Here is a 21,250-nt window from a genome sequence, read left to right as displayed (position 1 = left end):
GAAAAATCTGTAGATTTAAATCGTAACAGCTGTAAAACGTAAGATAATATGCACTAGCCACACGGACTAGTTCTAGAGAATCTGTACTGGCCCGCAGCGATCTGCACTAGCTACTGGCAAGCGGGCTCGCGTTAAGATCGACCCCTGTAGTAGAACAGTGTGTCTCTATGGTTACCTATGTAGAGGCCCCAGTATAGACCAGTGTGTCTCTGGTCTATTAGATTGACTGTATTATAGAGTTAGACTTATAATTGTCACATTGTGCCAAATGTTGTGTCAAGCGTAGTGAGAAGTCTGTTAATTATACAGTAGTCAAGCTGGCTTGCATTAGTCAGTCACTAGTCAGTGGGAACTGTTTCTCTTTGGGTCTAGTCCAGTATGGTCCTGCCTATGACTAGTCTATTGTTGAATGGATTGTTGTTTTAATGAGGGCTCAGATTCTAGTCCAGTTGATGTTCTACTCTCAGACTTTTGATTTTAAAATTTACTTTTCACGTTGTGCCTCAGAATGCTCAGGAGTATATGAATCAGATGTGAATTGATAATGAAACAATGATTGGTAAAAATCGATGAAGATCGATGGTTCCATGTTTATGAAATGTTTTGATTCTTGAAGGCAATGTCACTCAATGCGTGTGACTTCTTTATTATAAGTATTACAGTTCAGGCCAAATAGCAGCTGGAATTTGAGTACTCTGTATTTCATGTGTTTTAAGTGGTATTGTTCAAATACAGCACATTTAGAAGCCTGAATGATGCAGCAAATTGACAAAACATTGAGTGACAGTGAGTGCAAATTAAATAAGAAATAACAAAGTTTGTTACAGTTTTAAATAATACAAATTGACAATATTTTCAACAATTTTCTTTTCCTGACAATAATTTAAAATCAGGACTGGATCCAAATTGGCGGGCTAATGCAACTTGAGAGCCACTAGTCCTGTTGGCTAGTGGGAAAAATAGTTAAGATCTACCCCTGTACTACATACATACAGGTAACCATAGAGACACACTGCTCTATACTGGGGCTACTACATAGGTAACCATGGAGGCACACTGTTCTATACTGGGGCTTCTACATAGGTAACCATTAGTAATATTACGTATTAGTCCTTTTATTCCCTGGAAGATAGCACTTCACAGCATTTTATCATGCTTCTTGAGTTACTAATACTTGTATTATTGATTGATTTCCCCCTTGCTCCCTTTCCCGTAACCCTTGACTGTGACCTTTCATCTTGACAGCACTTAGCTTTTACGTTCCTGGATGTATGACCTCACTTACTGTACTTACCTGTGTAAATTGGAAGTTGTAAAATGTATTATAGTTTGAATTGCTTTGTACAATGTAAATTTGTATTTGTAATATTTGATGCCTTGTACTTAACTGTATTCTTGCAATTTGTATAGCACTTATGTTATAAGTCGCCCTGGATAAGGGCATCTGCCAATAAATAATAATAATAATAATAATAATAATAATAATAATAATAATAATAATAATAATAATAATAATAATAGCCATAGAGACACACTGGTCTGTACTGGGACAAGGTAACCATAGAGACACTGGTCTATACTGAACTGATGCTGGTCATGAAATGTACCCCGTGATGAGGTGTGTGTGATGGTAAAGCAGTAGCTCTTTTGGAGTATCAGGGCTCATAGTGTTGCATTTTTGCGGAGTTCTTCAAGACAGGTTTGTATTTCACTATCATGTTTACTTTAAATAGCTCAGAGAAATGTCCTTTATTTAGAGCTTCTCTGAGACCCCTGATTGGAATTCACTGCTTTGTGCAGTACATCAGAATGTCAGTCATAGCTTTAATCTCAATTCCTCTCAAATAAGCCTTCCTGGAATCCCGATTTAACCGATTAAAAATGTTTCTGTGTGGCTTTGTCTGTAACCTTCGGATGGACAGTACCAATTGCTTGCTTCATGTTTTGAACGGCTCTGATTCAAATGCTTCCAATCTTTAAAACCATTTTTAGTGAATGTTTCTTCAGTGTGGGAATCAGAACAAATGCCTGCATATCTACAGATAATTGCATTTCTGGCTATGCTGTATTCCATCCAGCGATAATTCTCATACCACCGCTGTTATGAAAAACTTCAGGATTTAACACAAATTAATGCAAATGCCTGCAATTCTGGCCATGTAAGTGACTCATCTATTCCTTATAAATCCGAGGGACAGTTAAATGTTTCCTTACTGAATTCAACACTGGCCTGTGGATGCAAAGCAGTGCTTATATTGGTTTCTTCCGATGCAGTTGGTGATTTATCAGGTTGTGTAATGTGCTGTTCTGATAGTTCTCTTCTCGTCTTTTGAAATAATTCAAGAAATAATTTTGTTTCACCATTTGTAGGAACTCCGTTCACAACTACATTTGTTCAGTTGTGATGGTGTGATGCACTACGTAAAAAAACATTTACCACAGCCAGTTATAACCTGCTTGTGCATAACTTAGCCAAAATGTAACCATTAGACTTGAAAAGAACCAGCCCACAAGCTTTGGAATAAAGCCTGTGATTTGCCGAAACACATTTATAATGTTTTTTTAACTAGCGGGAGAAATTTTACACTCTCTGATTGGGTGGACCTGAGAGGTAAGTAGGTGGGCCATGGCCCACCCAGGCCCACCCAGGCCCACCCATGGCTACGCTCCTGTTGTGACCCAGGTGCTTATTTGACACCCAGACTTACAGCCCACTGATTAATTTAGGTTAGCATTGTAGCTCCCCCATCTGGGGATACAGTGGAATTGTTGCCTTTATTAAAGAGTCTAAAGACGGCTGTCCGATTCTGAACTTGGACCTGAAGTATTGTGTAGTATAAGTATCGCATGTCTTCAAAGCATGCAGGGAAAATGTACAATGACTCGAGATCGTCACCCTTGAACTCCCTCACTACTTTTGTTCTCTGAAAGTAGCTGATAGAAACTTGCACACAACTAGTTATTCAGAGAAAACATTACCACTTTAAACGATTTCTGAATTGGGCTATAGTGGCTGTTATAATGGGGTTTTAGATTTCCTAACATTGACTGGGAAAGCCCAGTTGAGACTACAGAAGCAGAAGTAGAAATGCTTTAGAGGGCAAACGACTGCTTTCTACCTCAATTAGTCAGGGAACCAACCAGAGAGAGCACATGCTATTAGATATTTTCAAATGACCAATGGTGAACTGCGGTCACAATATAGTTAGCTTTGAGGCATACTTTCACAAAACAAGGACCTACACTCAGTTACTTACTAAAAATGAAGCCACATTTCTTCAAATCATAAATGTAACCGCTACACTGTAAAAATTATTTGTTGACACAACGTGACTTAGTCAAGTCATCTTGTTGCTTGGACTCAGTTTAGCAAACATGAAGTGTTAAGTTCACTCACTGTTGAAATAACATGCAGTAAATTGAGCCAATATACTCTATCAATTAATAAGCATTTAGAATTTTTAGTTAAGTCAACTGAAAAACATATTAATTGAACTTAATTTTTCAAGTTTTCACAACTATAAACCAAGTCTAATTGACAAAATAGTCATTCTTCCTCAACTTTCATTACTTACAGTGAGGGAAAAAAGTATTTGATCCCCTGCTGATTTTGTACGTTTGCCCACTGACAAAGAAATGATCAGTCTATAATTTTAATGGTAGGTGTATTTTAACAGTGACAGACAGAATAATAACAAAAAAATCCAGAAAAACACATTTCAAAAAAGTTATAAATTGATTTGCATGTTAATGAGGGAAATAAGTATTTGATCTCCTATCAATCAGCAAGATTTCTGGCTCCCTTTAAGAGAGTGCTCCTAATCTCAGTTCGTTACCTGTATAAAAGACACCTGTCCACAGAAGCAATCAATCAATCAGATTCCAAACTCTCCACCATGGCCAAGACCAAAGAGCTGTCCAAGGATGTCAGGGACAAGATTGTAGACCTACACAAGGCTGGAATGGGCTACAAGACCATCGCCAAGCAGCTTGGTGAGAAGGTGACAACAGTTGGTGCGATTATTCGCAAATGGAAGAAACACAAAATAACTGTCAGTCTCCCTCGGTCTGGGGCTCCATGCAAGATCTCACCTCGTGGAGTTTCAATGATCATGAGAACGGTGAGGAATCAGCCCAGAACTACACAAGAGGATCTTGTTAATGATCTCAAGGCAGCTGGGACCATAGTTACCAAGAAAATAATTGGTAACACACTACGCCGTGAAGGACTGAAATCTGCAGCACCCGCAAGGTCCCCCTTCTCAAGAAAGCACATGTACAGGCCCGTCTAAAGTTTGCCAATGAACATCTGAATGATTCAGAGGAGAACTGGGTGAAAGTGTTGTGGTCAGATGAGACCAAAATCGAGCTCTTTGGCATCAACTCAACTCGCCGTGTTTGGAGGAGGAGGAATGCTGCCTATGACCCCAAGAACACCATCCCCACCATCAAACATGGAGGTGGAAACATTATGCTTTGGGGGTGTTTTTCTGCTAAGGGGACAGGACAACTGCACCGCATCAAAGGGATGATGGACGGGGCCATGTACCGTCAAATCTTGGGTGAGAACCTCCTTCCCTCACCCAGGGCATTGAAAATGGGTTGTGGATGGGTATTCCAGCACGACAATGACCCAAAACACACAGGAGTGGCTCAAAAAGAAGCACATTAAGGTCCAGGAGTGGCCTAGCCAGTCTCCAGACCTTAATCCCATAGAAAATCTGTGGAGGGAGCTGAAGGTTCGAGTTGCCAAACGTCAGCCTCGAAACCTTAATGACTTAGAGAGGATCTGCAAAGAGGAGTGGGACAATATCCCTCCTGAGATGTGTGCAAACCTGGTGGCCAACTACAAGAAACGTCTGACCTCTGTGATTGCCAACAAGGGTTTTGCCACCAATTACTAAGTCGAAGGGGTCAAATACTTATTTCCCTCATTAACATGCAAATCAATTGATAACTTTTTTGAAATGTGTTTTTCTGGATTTTTTTGTTGTTATTCTGTCTCTCACTGCTAAAATACACCTACCATTAAAACTATAGACTGATCATTTATTTGTCAGTGGGCAAACGTACAAAATCAGCAGGGGATCAAATACTTTTTTCCCCCACTGTACTTATTAATTTCATTATTTGCAATCCACAAAGTCCATCTATAATCATTCAAACGCGGGCTACTTCATCTTTTCTTGCATGTTCAGCAACTTTATCCCATGCTAATTAATACAAAAAATGTCTCAACTCTGGTAAAGTAGTATGTCATCATGACGTGATGGTTTTGGCACATGCGCATTACACAAAACGTTGATAGAACATATGTTTTGTGGTTACCTGAACACATTATTTAAAGTTTTACAATTCTGTTCAAGTTGAGGTTGTTGTAACTCATTGTGTGGTGAGACACTGCAATTTCACAGAACATGATTTTACTTGTCCAATTTCCAAAACGAGCTCTCTTCAATCTCCGTTTCAAATCCATGTTGATTTGCGGGTAATCACTGTATCCACTCAATCTTACTACAGTTGTAAGAAAACACCTGTAATGCTGTACAATGCATGTGTTTTTCAAGCACATGAAAGATTGTAGACAGGTAGAGATCGCCACTTGAGTGCCAGACTGACTCTATTGTAAAGGGGAAGACAGGATAATGTGTTATATTTGATTTATTATGTATTTAAATGACCAGTCAAAATAACCCGATTTTGGCTATTCTAGGTTAATGTGTTTATAACTTATTTATTTTCGTGTTTATGTAGCTAAAACGCTGTAGGCATGTTTAATACATATAGTTAGGAATAGTCACGAATGGGTATGCGGCTCTGCGCTTGTAGTGTTAAATGTGGGTGTCATATCGTGGGCCGCACTTCCATGTGTGACGGGCCGCAGGTCGAGAACCACTGCCCTATTCAGAACAGGTTGGTCAGATAAGACCAGAACCAGTGCAGACCCAAAGAACAGAGGACGAGCGTTAGGCAGACAAACCCCAGGGCCCCAGGGCCACAGGTTAGTGCTTTCCTGGAGGTCTTTAGCTCCCCTGTATAATGGACCATTCCAGAGAGATTCCCCTTTGCAGTCAATATCATCAGCTCAGCAGTTTGCTAATACAGATCCCTGGGGAGGTGGGGGCTAAAATCCAGGACCAGGGTTAGCCACCCCTAGCATAAAGCAAAACATTACATGTGTTTAAATGGTTGAAGTCAATACAATGATTAATGAATTGATGTATTTATTGAGGTGGCTGTGACAGAGCGGCTATAGAGACTATTGCGCTCCCTCACAGCAGCGTCTCTGTTGCTTATATTAAGTTATACTAAGGTATGCTGAGCTGACGATATTGAGGTTTTTACTAAAGAAAAAACAGATAACATGCCACAGGTTAACAACCAGTCCAGTCAAACCCTAAGAGAGATCAGGATAAATGAGGAGGAGGTAGTAAAGGGACTAGCAGAATTAAAAACAAACAAATCACCCGGGCCAGATGGTATATTTCCAACAGTACGTAAAGAAATTATGGAAATGATTGTATTAATTATTTCTAAATAGCACTGGTTTCACTGTTTTTGAATGTTTTGATGGGTTTTTTATTTGTCAAATGCATTGACCGTTATTGTTCTTTTAAATGCATCAGATTGTTTCGATAGTTTTTTTTTGTTTGTTGTTTTTTACATTTCAGTTATTTTGAAAATTTTGTCACCATTGCATAAATTAAATAGTCTAAAATGTGCTTTTTATTATTTTGTCTTGCTTTTCAAAGACAAAATCAATTACAAAACTACAATTAAAAAATATGTATTTAAGACTGAACATTAAACACTGTGCCAACAAAGCACAATAAATAAATTAAATAAAATAGATAAATGTATATCTTGCCATCTTTGAGCCCCCCTTCTTGAATAGCCTACTGTGAAAGCCGGACACAAATAACGGGGAGAGAGAGAGGGAGAGTCTCCAGTTCCGGTTGTGTCCGGGCTTTATTTAGTTCAGGTATGTCAAAAAAGGGGGGAGATACAAAACAAAAACAAAAAAGCAAAAGCAAAAAGTGTCCACAATCGGGGTGCTCCGGGCAGACAGGGGTAATAGACTCAGTCCACCTTCTTGTCGGTTAGCTGCTTCCGTCGGGGAGGTAGAGGGATTAAATAAACAGGGCACATCCCACTTTATAGCGAGACACTCCTTTTCAATGGTGCTATATTTATGCTCCTGGGCGATAATTGTTTGCTTAGATAGAGGACGGGGTGTTCCTGACCCCCAACACTCTGGGACAGGACCACTCCAACTTCTCAGGCGTCGGTCTGTAGAATGAAAGGGAGAGAGAAGTCAAAAGGCATTTAAAAAAAGGGTGTTGGCAGAGGCGGTCCTTAATCGCCTGGAAAGCCACCTGGCACTGCTCCGTCCACTGGACCGTATCTGGAGCACCTTTTCGCGTCAGTTCGGTCAGGGGGTAAGCCAGGGTGGCAAAGTCCGGCAGAAACTGGCGATAATACCCGGAAAACCCCAAAAACCACCGAACTTCCTTTTTGGACTTAGGAGGCGGACAGGAGGCAATAGCGGTCACCTTGTCAACGACTGGCCGTACCTGCCCCCCTCCTAAGAGGTACCCCAGATACTTGGTATCCCTCCTCCCAACTGTTCACTTGCCCGGGTTTTCCGTGAGCAGCGCCCAGCCGATCCAGCAACTCATCCACACGGGGCATCGGATAGGCATCAAACCTAGACACTGCATTGAGCTCCCTATAATCAACGCAGAATCTAGTGCTGCCGTCAGGCTTTGGCACCAAGACTATAGGGCTACACCATTCCGATTGTGACTTTTCAATGACTCCCAGCTCCAACATCTTCTGCACCTCTTCGTTGACAGCCTACTTTTTGTAATAGGGGGTGCGATAGGGTTTGACATGCACGCAGGTGTCCAGTGTCGTGTGGATGTGATGTTCAATGAGAGGTGTGAGCCCGGGTTGGTGAGAAAGGACATGCTGGAAGCGGCACAATAAAGAGCGAACCTGCTGTTTCTGGGCGTTTGTTAAATGGGCGTTGGTTAAATTGAGTTCAGTGCGAACCTCAGAAACAGCGGCTTAAGACTCTTTATTGTGGGGGGAACTAGAAGCACCCAATGCTTCCTCCTCTCGCCACTTCTTCAGCATGTTCAGATGATAGATCTGCTTTTCCCTCTGACGATCCGGGCGACACACCTCATAATCAACATCCCCTAAGTGGCGTGTGACCAAAAAGGGTCCCTGCCACTTAGCCAGCAGTTTAGATGTTGAAGTTGGGAATAACACCAGTACCTTGTCCTTGGGTGAACGATCGTAACCGAGCTCTCTGTTGTACAAGCGCTGTTGTCGCTCCTGGGCCTGTAAGAGATGCGACTGTGCAAGTTTCCCCGGTGCCGATAGCCGATCTCTCAGGTCCAGGATGTGCTGTACCATAGAGGTCTGGGAGGGGGCGGTCGCCTCCCAGTCCTCCTTTATTAAGTCGAGGATGCCCCTCAGCCACCTCCCGTACAGCAGCTCGAAGGGAGAGAAGCTGGTGGACGCCTGGGACACCTCACGTACAGCGAACAGCAGGGGTGGCAATTACTTGTCCCAGTACCGAGCGTCTGTGCTCACAAACTTACAGATCATGTTCTTTAGGGTTTTATTAAAGCGCTCCACTAGGCCGTCTGTCTGGGGATGATAGATTGAGGTCCTGATGGACTTTATCCCCAGCAGCCTACAGAGGTCTCGCATCACGCGTGACATGAATGTAGAGCCCTGATCTGTCAGGATTTCCTTTGGGATCCCCACCCGAGTGAAGACCTTAAACAGCTCCTGGGCGATCCTAGTCGCTGACATTGTCCGTAGACGAATTGCCTCCAGGTACCGAGTGGCATAGTCTACTATGACCAGCACAAATTGATACCCCACGGAGCTTTTCTCCAACGGACCGATCAAATCCATCCCAATGCACTCAAATGGTATCTCCGCAGTACTGCATTGGCATTGGTCTTCTGGCACTCTGGACAGGCAGCACACCATCTTTCTACCTCCTTTTTGATGCCTGGCCAGAAGAATCGGTCCATCATCCGGCTTAAGGTCTTGTCACGACCCAGGTGACCTGCCATAGGTACTTTGTGTGCAGAGAGAAACACAAAGCGCCTGTGCAAACGTGGTACCAGTAATTGTTTTGTGACCGGGTCCCCCCCTCGGTTTTTGGTTACTCTATATAATAAATCTTTGTCAATGTGGAACTGGGGATACGAGCGCGCCCTCTGTGTGTTCACTATGCGACCGTCCACAACTGAGACCTGGTCATATAACTGACCCAGGGCATCATCGCGGGACTGGCGCAGAGCGAAATCGGAAGCCCGGGAGAAGACGGGATCCGGGGTTACGCCGGAGGTGTCAGCCCTCCTAGTGAAGGAAGGAGATAGCTGGCGAGTCCCAGAAGTTGTTCCCTCCCCCGGGTCCGACAGAGTACTGTCAGCTGCTGTGCGACTGGGGTCGGTGGGAAGGCTGTCCTCACCCCGCTCATCACCGGCAGCCACTAAGGGTGATCGGCCCCCAGAGCCACGTCCCACGCGTGCCCCAGCCAAATCATATGAGAGCCTATGATCCTTAATATTAGATAGAAATTCAGACCAATCCCGCCCTAGGACCACCGGGAATGGCAAACGAGGGGCGAGCCCCACGTCCATCTTATAGGTCTCCCCACCAATCATTATATTCACCTGGGCCGTGGGATACCAGTGTATGTCCCCGTGAATACACCTTATAGCTACTTTAGTACCTCGCCTGCCGGTGCCCCGAGGAGCCAGGCCATCCTGGACCAGCGTTGCTACAACGGGAGTCCAGGAGGGCCTTGACTTCACGTCCCCAAATTCTTACCGGTACCATGAAGTCTTTTGCTGAACCGGGGTGAGAGGAGGGGCGAGCAGCACAAACCGTGGAGCAATCAGTTTTCACTAGCGAGCACCTGGCCGGGCGATGTCCAGGCTGCCCGCAACGCCGGCACATCACCGTGGTTTTTCCAGGGGACCGCACACTGCCGGGAGAGAGAGAAAAAGAAGGAGCTAAGGAGACAGATTTGTTTTTGGGACGGGCAAGGCGAGAAGGGGAAGTGGGTCGGGGAGAAACATGTTTAGGTGTGGTGTTTGGCAACATGCTGGTATCCAGGACAGTCGGGTCAGAGGGGGTCTTGGGAACGGAAGGGAGGGTGCCCGCCATCGGGCATCGGAAGGTGGCATCGTCCCGGGCAGTGAGCTTGTTCTCTGCCATCTTGGTGGCCTCCTCCAGGTCTTCGGGTTGGTGGGCTTGCACCCACTCTGCGGGGGGACGTGTGAGACGGCAGATGAACTGCTCCAAGGCCACCAGGTCGGCAACTTCCGTGGCGGAGTGCTCCTCCGGCTTGAGCCAGCGGTGGCAGGCACCGGGAGCCGGGTTCGAACCAGAGGCTTCTGAGCTTTCGGCGCTGGCCGTCCGACGTCAGACCGACCCGGTCCAGGACACTGTTCCTCAGTCTTTTGTAGTCTAGGGCATCCTCGGGACGGAGCACTCGGGGTGGCAGACTGCGCCTCCCCGGTGAACAGGGGAGCCAGGCATACCGCCCACTCCGACTCCGGCCAGCAGCAACACCGGGCGGTGTGCTTGAAGATGGTAAGAAAAGCCTCTGGGTCATCCTCTGGCCCCATCTTCGGAATCCTCAGGTCAGCCCAAGCCGGAGTCGCTGCGGCTACAGCAGTGAGTGCGCAGCCTGTTAGCGAGGGAGCAGACAACACAGCTGCGGCACATGAGCACCTCATCAGCGAACGTCAGCAGCAGCCGTGCCGTTACAGACAGTGGGCTGTCACACCTACATTAGGCCTATAACTGACTGAGGGTGCATAAATTTGTGGTGAACATGTTAAAAAGTGGCAATTATTCAGGTAATGAATCAATCACTATAACAAAAGATAATTGCACACCTGTATAGACTAGATAGGTGTGTATGAGGGAAAAGGATCTGGATAGAAAAAACATGCTCCCACACAGTTTCTACTTATAAGTTTTATAAGGTCTTTGATCAAAACATTGCATTCTATTGAATTATAACACTTGCTAATAGAGGCGTCTTCAAATCTATCAATCACATATGCAATAACATGGCAGCTGAGGGGGATCTGTATAAATACACTGACACATGAGAAGGGGTGTTGTATGGTGACACATTATTGCTCTTCATACCCCTCTTCCTCTTCAGTGCTACTCCCTTTTCTGGGTTTCTGTACGTCATTAAAAGGATTTCATTGGATTGGCAAGATATTCACGGTCACAGACTGTGGTTGGTTAAAAAATACATCAACTCTAGGAATGATGTCAGACAGTAACGTCCTTCCATTGTTCAATACGATGCATGCCAACGAAGACGCGATGCAAACAAAACGCACGCTTCTTTTCAGCAGAATCTCTGCTACGCAGCAAAAAATGCAGGACGCAAATCATTTCAACACAAATTAATACGTTGTAATTGATGCAATTGATGAATACTTATCTAACACAACAACTTTTATTAATAAATATGTATGTAAAATTACATTAGAAGACGTATGGAAATGGCATAATAATAGCAGACCTTTCAACTCTCATGCATGTCGTGTCAGACTCTTGTATTATTGTCCCGACATTATCACAACTTTTTATTGTCACAATTTCAAATTAACTATAAAGGTTGTGACTATTTGTTTTATAAAGGAATATTTTGCAAGCTGTAATTGACCGAACAATATGTTGTTGTTTTTTTATACATTTTCATTCAATTGCCAGTTTAGCAATGTGAGCTGCAACGAAAATGCCTTACATTAGCTTCCTTGTGGCAATGTTTTCCAGTCACAACAGAGAAATACAAAATGTATAAGAACTATCTAGCTAGCTAATTTATACAGTCTACTTGACAAAACGATTGGCTTTTCATCTGCACACCACAGTCAGACTGCTGCTCTGCGTTCGGAAACACACCTATGCATTCGTTACAGTGAATACAGAATAAACAGCAATAGCTGGCTGCTATTTGATCGCGTCATCAAAAACGTCATTGTTCGGTCTTTTCACTTATTCGGCAGAACACGGAAAGAGCTTTTCTTGCTATTTTCGGCTGAATAATTAAGGTTACCGAACATTCGGTGCATCTCTAATCTGTGCGTGAGGGTTAGGCTATCTGTGCATGTGTCTGTCTGTGTTTCTGCACTCTGTGATGTCTTTGCTGTCAGGTGAGAGAGTTCCGTGATGTCACAGAGTGTAGGGAAGGGAACGCAGCAAATATACAATTGTATTATGCATAATCTGAATTGAATTGTAATGTATATTCATGATTTCTTGATTGAAAGAGTTCTGTTTATTCTGGCTAAACTTGTTTGCACATTGAATATTGAATTGTAGTGTCTGTGTCTCTGTGTGTCTGTGTCACTAGAAGTCCAGCACACTATCCATTGTGACACAGAACGACTAAACTGTCCGGTGAAGACACTCATCCATGGCCTTAATCACTAGGCTACCTGATCCAGGAGACGCAAATGACAGGGAGGGGGACTGGTACAGTGAATGGTACAGTGACAGTGGCTAGGAAAAGAAGCAGCATATGAGGTCTTGAGAGTCAGGCAAGGATTTGGGACAAAGTTGGCATTCCAGAAAAGTAAGAAGTGAAGGTGTCAGTGAGGCACTTGACTGCAAGATACCTCTGGTAAAAGCGGCTCATGTTGACTTGAGTCTTCAGCTTGCAAGCAAGTGCAATGGGTATGCTTTCCAGACCGTGCCAGCAGGGTTAGGCAAGATCTTGCAGGCCCATCCCTCCCGACGAGCATGGTGTATACTCTGTCCGATTCCACCGTCTTGATTTCTGTTGCAGCCACTTTCCATGCTTTGCTCACTCGAGAGGCAGCCAGGTTAAGCGGGCAATAATGCACAAGTAGCTCTGTCTTGCGAATCTTGGAACTGTCCATTGGACGTACACGGCGTCAATCGTCAAGAAATGTCGAACAAGGAATGCCCATAACGAAGGTGGGATAGAAAGCCACGTGTGCAAAACACAACGGCTTAGTAGTCCATGGCCTTAAGTACAAGGCCACCTGATCCAGCTGTTCCCGGAGATGCAACTGACACGGAGGGGGACTGGTACAGTGACAGTGGCTAGGAAAAGAAGCAGCGTATGAGGTCTTGATAGTCAAGCAAGGATTTGGGACAAAGTTGGCATTCCAGAAAAGTAAGAAGTGAAGGCGTCAGCGAGGCACTTGACTGCAAGATACCTCTGGCTGTCACGAGGAAGCCCAGCAAGCTCCAAGTTTCATGAAGTGAGCACTGACTCTGGCGGGACTCGAACCCACAACCTTTGAATGACCACTGCCCTTTTCACTAGAAGTCCAACGCGCTATCCATTGCGCCACAAAAGACATTTGTCACGATACTGTTCTGCACGCCTACTGATGACGGGGCATCTCAGCGTGCTTGTACAAGTAGCATTTATAGATGTGTTTTTTTAATCCCTGTCTCGCTGATATTGAGACGAAAGGAAATTAATTGTTCTTCTTTTAGATAATGCGACTCATGTTGACTTGACTGTGAGGGGAAGTATTTGTCTTGAACACGTCACTGGTACTAAGCCTTGGTGGGTAATTTGATACCGAATTGCACCATTATAAAAATCTCTTGTGAGAAATGACAATCGGTCGTCTGCACGCCTCCCCCCCCCCCCAAAAAAAAAGAACAAAAACGGCGGGGAAAATCCGCCGACGCCGAAAGGGGTCGAGAGATCCGCTGCGACGCAGGAGTGCGAGAGGACTCGACGCCACCGAGCACGGGCGCGAGAGGGAGACACCGCCTGCGACGCAAGCACCAGATGCCCGCGAGGCCAAGGGAAACTGGCGCGCTGCGGAGAACCTGACCAAAATATGGAATGCTTCACGAAATTGCGTGTCATCCTTGCGCAGGGGCCATGCTAATCTTCTCTGTATCGTTCCAATTTTATTATACATGTTGCCGTAGCGAACACAAGGGCTGGGGTGGAGAGCACCCGCCTTTGTACCCGGGCGGGAAGGGGGAGCCAGGCGACTCGCGGTTTGGGGCCGGGAAGCCTGTCCCTCTCCCTGCCCGTTGGTGGTGAGGCCGGGGGCCTCCCCTGGAGAGACTCTAGCGCCTCTCTTATGCCAATCGTCCGTGCCACCATGGCAGACAGGGACACCTCACCCCATCCCCATGCCGGGCAGAGGCATGCTGGGGGAATGTGCAAATCCGGAGCGGCAATCAATCAACCGGAATCCCGAGTGTCATTGGAAAACGGAGCAGAAATCCACTACATTCCCCGAGACGCCGAAGTAGTGGGCAGAGATGCTTCCCCCTGCCAGCCGCCAGGCGGAGCGGCCGGGGCTGCGCTGGTGTGGTGTGCTGTGGTGTGGTGTGGTGTGGTGTATCTTGATGTTCCCTTACGGCCCCCTCCCCTGAGCCATTAACGATGACTGCATAACTGGTCTGCAGTGATTAGCTCACAATGTGGGCTGCAGGACGTGCGTGAACTGTAGATTTCTCCTCTGCACCTGTCTTGAACACGTCACTGGTACTAAGCCTTGGTGGGTAATTTGATACCGAATTGCACCATTATAAAAATCTCTTGTGAGAAATGACAATCGGTCGTCTGCACGCCTCCCCCCAAAAAAAAATTGACAGTGTGATCCAGCCCATTGCGCTGTACGGTAGTGAAGTATGGGTTCCACAGAACTACACTAGGTGGGACAAACATCCAATAGAGACCCTGCAAGCTGAATTCTATAAAAACATACTGCAGGTGCACAGGAACACACCAAACCACGCATGCGGGGCAGAATTAGGCCGTTTCCTAACTCTCATTAATATAAAGAAAAGAGCACTGCAATTCTGGATGCACCTGAAGAAAAGTGAGTCAGACTCACTCCAGTACAAGGCCCTCCAAACCCAAGAGCTCAGCCCTGAAAACAGTCCCCTGAGTCAGCTGGCCCTGAAGCTCATGGCACTGACCCCCACTAATACTGCAAAGAGAGACCAGCTTCAGGTCAGCACTGCTTACCTGCCCCCAATTAGAGTCAACCAAATCATAAAGATAACCAAAACCTCCTATCTGGAACATTGGAACAATGAAACCAAATCCCAAAGTAAACTGGATTGCTATCGGGCCCTAAACAGAGAATACACCCTGGCAGAGTATCTCTTCACTATCAGAGATTCAAAGCAGACACGCATCCTGACCAAGTACAGGCTCAGTGACCACAGCCTGGCCATAGAGACGGGCCGACACAGGCAGAGCTGGCTGCCCAGAGAGGAGCGGTGCTCTGGTCACTGCGAGACAGGAGAGGTCCAGACAGAGATGCACTTCCTCCTCCACTGCAATAAATATGCCAAAATAAGGGACACATTCTTTAATAAATTCATAAATATTATAAAATCATTTTCTGAATTGATACATGAAAAAAAAATAGCTATCCTCCTGGGGGAGGGAGACACTGCCCCCCTGGCCGCCCAATATGTAGCCGCCTGCCACAGCCTGAGGGGCTCACTGTGAAAACATACAGGAGCACCAGCTGTAAACTTGTTAACTATAAATAAAATAAATGTACATGTCTATTAAGATTTTATTTATAGATTATTTTTCAATGTATGTATATAATATCAACTGCTTTGGCAACACTACGAAAATGTTTGTCATGCCAATAAAGCACACTTGAATTGAATTGAATTGAGAGAGAGAGAGAGAGAGAGAGAGATTGAGATTGTGTAAACAGAGCACTGCCCGAGCTGTAATACAACATGAAATGAGCCGGTGCAGTGAAGCGATAATTACAATAATGATTATTAAAAGAGTTATATATTATATTAATGATTTAATTGGGGTTATAATGGACAAGTCAAAAAGTTAAAATGATTGGCTCTATACAGGTTTCAAGCCGCACTATTTGGGGACCCAGTGCTGTTCCGATGCCCCCGCTTCAATACTGTGGGCGTTTAACCCGCAGCGCCATATACTCGACTGAGTATCTTTAAATTGTGATTATTATTGGTACCAGAACGATATGCAGTGAATAAAATGAACGCAATGAAACTGAACACCAAAGTCTGATTTCCGCTTGTTTTCCATGCCATTCTCATCTTGTGTGGGTTTCAGTGTTTGTGAGACGATTACACTAAACGCTGAAGTATAATGTCGGCCAATAAGCGCACTGGACACCGCCCACTGGCTGTGATTGACAGAGCGGGTTTGTATGACGTAATTGAAATAAATAGACACAAGTCCCTGCCGATTCCAATGTTAGCGATTCATTGAACATGAAGGACTATTTGCACATTAATGTATTTATTGTATGACATTAGAGATGAGATGTAGTAAACATGTAGTTGTTGCTACAGCGCGTCACAGCTCTCACATAAACACGGCATTGCAGGAGATGAGTGACGGCAGAAACAGCGCACAGTTAATAGCGCCCTTCCGCGCTCATCTTGCGCTGCCGGAGTAGCTCAGCTGGAGAGCAGCAGGGTGACGATCCGGAGGATCCGGATTCGAGGTCTGGTCCGGCAATGTGTGACTTGACATCCAGCCGATGTGTTTTTATTTGCAGGACGATCTCAAGCAGCGACCATGATTGCACTGCGCTGTATAAGTCATGCTCGCACTGTCCTGGGCCTTTGATTTTGTATGCAGGATAATCCATGCCAGAATTAAAAATGAATACACAGAGAAAATCATAAATGAATAAATTAATACATATTGAAATAAATAAATAAATAGACATTTAGACAATAGACATAGGTCAATATGCAGCGGCTCGTTTGGAAAACCGAGCTCAACATCCTTCCCCAACAAATAGGCCACGACTTGCCGCAGCCCTGTAGACGGGGCGTCCATTTTCCACATATATTTACTAGCTAAGAGTTGTATTGTTGTGCAGAAGCTATTTTTGACTTTGTTCTGAATCGCACTGTCTGTTACACGTGGCTCGAAGCCCAATGTATGCGCTACAATATTAACGTTCATATTTCACACTTTCTATTTTTGTCTCTTTTTTAGCCCAAGTTTCAAGGCTTTTCGCCCATGTAGAGGATGTGCAAAAAGAAGCGCACTTTCCCGCTCCAGCGCCGCGCTGTTACTGACACGCACAACTGCTGCTGTAAGAGGGAAAAACGAGGCCATGGTCCTTATAGACAACAAAAGGATGAGCTGAGTCTAGCAGCACTCGGGAGAGAAGAATAACCTTTCAAGGTACGTTTATGCAAAGATGTTGTCAAAATGAAAACGGGTTATTTAGTAGTACATATACTGCACAGCACAATAAACATAAGTATACACATTTCATTGGGAAAACAAAACAGCTATATGAGTGACATGTAATGGCCCCTGATGACGTGCCTCTTTTGTGACGGAGAGAGAATCACAGTGATGGCTGTAGCAGCGGGTATAGATGTTTTTTTATGTAATTGGACCATTTTAAATACAGTACTACATGATCTATTTTTTAAGCCTTACTTGTAGCAAAATGTATAAATGTGTTTAGTTGGTTACAGGAAATATGTATTCTAATTTAGTCTTACCAAAATAAATCTAATGCTCTCGTTAAATGATTTCAAAATGAAGAAAAGCTGATTGGCTGTGTTTTGATTTAATATCATTTAAACTGTGATTATATGGTCACTGTTTTGCTGCACTTCCTGGATGAAGTAGCTATTAGCTGTTGTGATATACCAGTGGTCATTTCTGATGACCATTGTCACAGTTTTCAGATAATGTGTTGGTCTTGCATATGCTTGTGATCATATGTCTTTAATTGTCCTTGTTTTTCTGTGTCTTAGTTAATCACCTGTAAAATGTATGATTTCAAATGTATTGTCTTCAAGGCCTTCATTTCAGAGCACAGACACTAGTGTAGTGGAAGGAGTAGATGAGACTCAGAGGTTAGAGGTGCCCAGTGCAATGGTAACTTGTGTGCAGCTGAATTCTGATCAGCCGATACAACCTCAGGAGTCTATTCCGGATAGAGCAGCTGAAATAATAGGCCGCAATAGGGATGCAGCAGTAGACACTACTGTAGTCTTCGTTGACAGTAGAGAGGGTGGGGAAGGTTTGTGAAATCAATAATTGTACTCAATTTTATGTGTTGAATGAAATAAGCGCAGACCTTTTTGTTTTTTTCTTTTAAGAATGGAAATTAGTTGGAAATTCGGTAGTGGCAGCTGGTTTGTTCAGGGAGGCTGTGTTGAAGCAGCATGAAACTGGTAAACCACTGCATCTGAGACTGGATTTAAGAGACCGCATGGAGAATAAAGAGAGGGACATTTTGTCATTTTATAAAATGTCCAAAGTTGAATGGGCCTGTCCTTTAAAATGCACGCTTGAAGGTATTTGAATTGGAATTTTACATACTCTTTTTGTTTTTAAGATTTTGATTATGGTTTAATTTTTTATATTCTGAGTTTTATTTCCATAGGTGATGCAGCTGTAGGTGAAGCAGTGACAAGGTTCTTTTTCTCTACAATTATATCAAAGCTTCAGTTTGGTTTTCATTTTAACTTTGGTGTGCATATTACTTTCTATAGAAACAGGGTTTTTAAATTGTTATTTAGAAATGTCAATTATATTAATTACATCACAATGTATTTGTAACATTCGTCATATGCTTGTGGAATACCTATACATATTTTATCGGTCATATTCGAACTTTGTATACATCACCAATGTAACAGAATATCGATGCACTGTAGAGTGGAGGCATCCCATTCACAATGGCCTAAGTTTATTAAGCGCACAAGAACATCAATGGTCAGGTTATTCTAAGAGTCCTACAGAAGTGATTGTTTCCCTTATTAGACAGTATGATTTAATATTAATCATACTGTTATTAGACAGTAGATTGTATTAATGAGCTGTGCATGTTTTGAAATCCTCAGTGTTCAATAGTATATATATATATATATATATATATATATATATATATATATATATATATATATATATATATACAAGGTGATTTGATGTGTATTGTTATTTGACTTCCTCCTTCTTCAGGAATCACTGATAAAACATTGTTATTTGAAGGAGACCCTGACCACTTAATTCCCTCCATATCGGAAGTCCTGCAATGATCCATGTGCTGCTTGGAGGTGCACCAGAAACGGCCCTTCTTGATATTTATGATTGTCCAGATATTGATGTCCATGAAACAATAAAATTAGTAAGTATTTCAATGGTTGAAACTTGTGTTTGCTCTGTATTCTAAGTTTCTGTGCCTTTAAAAAATGTTAACAAGCATTAATTTGAATGGAATTATCCCAAATTCGATGTTGTAGGTTGGACGCTGAAATGTACTGAAGTGTACATCACTGATGTGAGGTGGGATGATCATTGTCAAATGTGAATAACTAAGACTGCAAAGTGGAGCTAAACCAGATTAAGTTTTCTGTCTTTAAACAACTAATAAAAGTGTATGTCGTGACATTAAAATAAAGTCAAGCTATTCTATGGATTACATTAGCTGAGTAACTAATGACGTGATGATAAATGATGAACTTATATTGAGTGTGATATATTCAGAAATCTATGTAAGTGCATATGGTTATATTAATTGTCTTACTTTTAATATGAACATTGTTGAAATCTCTGCATTACTGCTTTGTGAAAGAGAGAGAGAGAGAGGTGCTAGGGCACATTTGTAATATAAATTAGGGAACATTCGTAACATGCTTAGGGAACATTCGTAAGATACAGGGAACATTTGTAAAACAAATTAGGGAACCTTTGTGACATACTAAAAGGACATACTGGTAAGATGTTGGGCACTTTTGAAACAACAAAAATGGCATTTGGTTAGTTATAAGGGACATTTATACCAGTCTGTGCAAATATCTATGCATATTCCAATGTTTGCTGCAGGACTTACAGATTGAGTGAGGGGGTCAATATGTTTGATTCAGAACTAACCACTGCTTCTTCAATTTTGTTTTAAACATAATTTAAAAGAAAAGTGGGCTATACATTGGTCTGGATAAAAGGAGTAGTGGTCCCTGAAGCAATTATTTTAGTTTTTTGGTCACAATTCCTAAAACCCATTTTCTGTAAAATATGTTATCAACTTGCATTAATATATTATCCAAAGTACAATCATACTAATCATGAAGATGTTCGTATTATTATATTCTAAGGGTTCTAGTCTATTGTGTATTGTATTTATTATTAGATCCTTCTCTTATGTTTTACAGTTATTATTATTATTCCATAAAATACAGGGATTAAATTAAGTATTTTAACCACAAAGTATTGGCTACAGTTATGTTGCCTACTTCAGTGTTCATATGCATACAGTTTCTAAGGTCCGGACCACTGCACAGTAGTCCCTGGAGTTGTAGTCCAGACCACTGCAAAATTCATGCTGAAGTGATCTGGATCACCACACAATGGCCCAAGGACCACTGCAAACTTGGATTTCAATGTATTTGTGTAATCCATGTTGCAATAGCACCTACCATGTTCCTTTGTGGTGAGCTGGTGTAGCGTAAGGTACACTTATACATTTCAATTAAAGAAATGAATTTATAGTATCACCTTATCATGAATCCTGGAATCTTGTAGAACTCAATTTCCGTAATAATTTGACGCAGACACCAATTCCAAAGATATAAATTGTCACATTTATTAAAAACAAAGACTAAATGTAGCACTACACTAATTATACAAAAGGCAAAAACTAATTAATATTCAACTCTAGATCAACAAATCAAAGACAAATCACTTCCGTGACCAAATAAAAGACCATGGGATTGCATATGATAACACACAAATCGTTAAACAAAAAAAGGTTATAAACACATTGACTACAATACCAGTTAGTAAGACAAAGGTGAGTCTCTCATTAGTATTGTTAGTTGTACATCAAATAACTACGCAGGTTAGTATTTATGTCAGGTAACTTCTCGTTATATATATATATCAGTCTCATTTACGTTTAGGTGCCGAGAAAGATCCTGTCATTACTTGTTACCACAATTTCCCTTAACTGATTATTATTCAATGATTAAGGATAGACAGGGCCACCAATAATCTAATGTCTATTAACGTGTGTCAATTTCAGACTAAACAGTTAAACAGGAATGAGAAGATATTTCTCGGCGTTGACAGATTTTATTTCTAAAATTATCAACAAAACTGTTTAATGCAACACTCATTTATATTTAAGCAAAACTAAATGATATTACACATTCTAGAGTTATGAATCGCAGATTAACATTTCTAATTGAT

General features: G+C 42.8%; 1 non-coding gene across 1 annotated transcript; it reads right to left on the bottom strand.

The window, feature by feature from the left end:
- Positions 1–13,886: 13,886 nt before the first annotated feature.
- LOC136765454 (U6 spliceosomal RNA) lies at positions 13,887–13,993 on the bottom strand. Its single transcript, XR_010821646.1, has one exon. It is a non-coding gene; the product is annotated as a U6 spliceosomal RNA (small nuclear RNA).
- Between the last annotated feature and the right edge of the window lie 7,257 nt (positions 13,994–21,250).

Source organism: Amia ocellicauda, chromosome 12 (genome assembly GCF_036373705.1).
Source record: "Amia ocellicauda isolate fAmiCal2 chromosome 12, fAmiCal2.hap1, whole genome shotgun sequence".
NCBI classification, from domain to species: Eukaryota; Metazoa; Chordata; class Actinopteri; order Amiiformes; family Amiidae; genus Amia; species Amia ocellicauda.
Note: the sequence above shows the minus strand (reverse complement) of the source record. Positions and strands in the feature narration are given on the sequence as shown.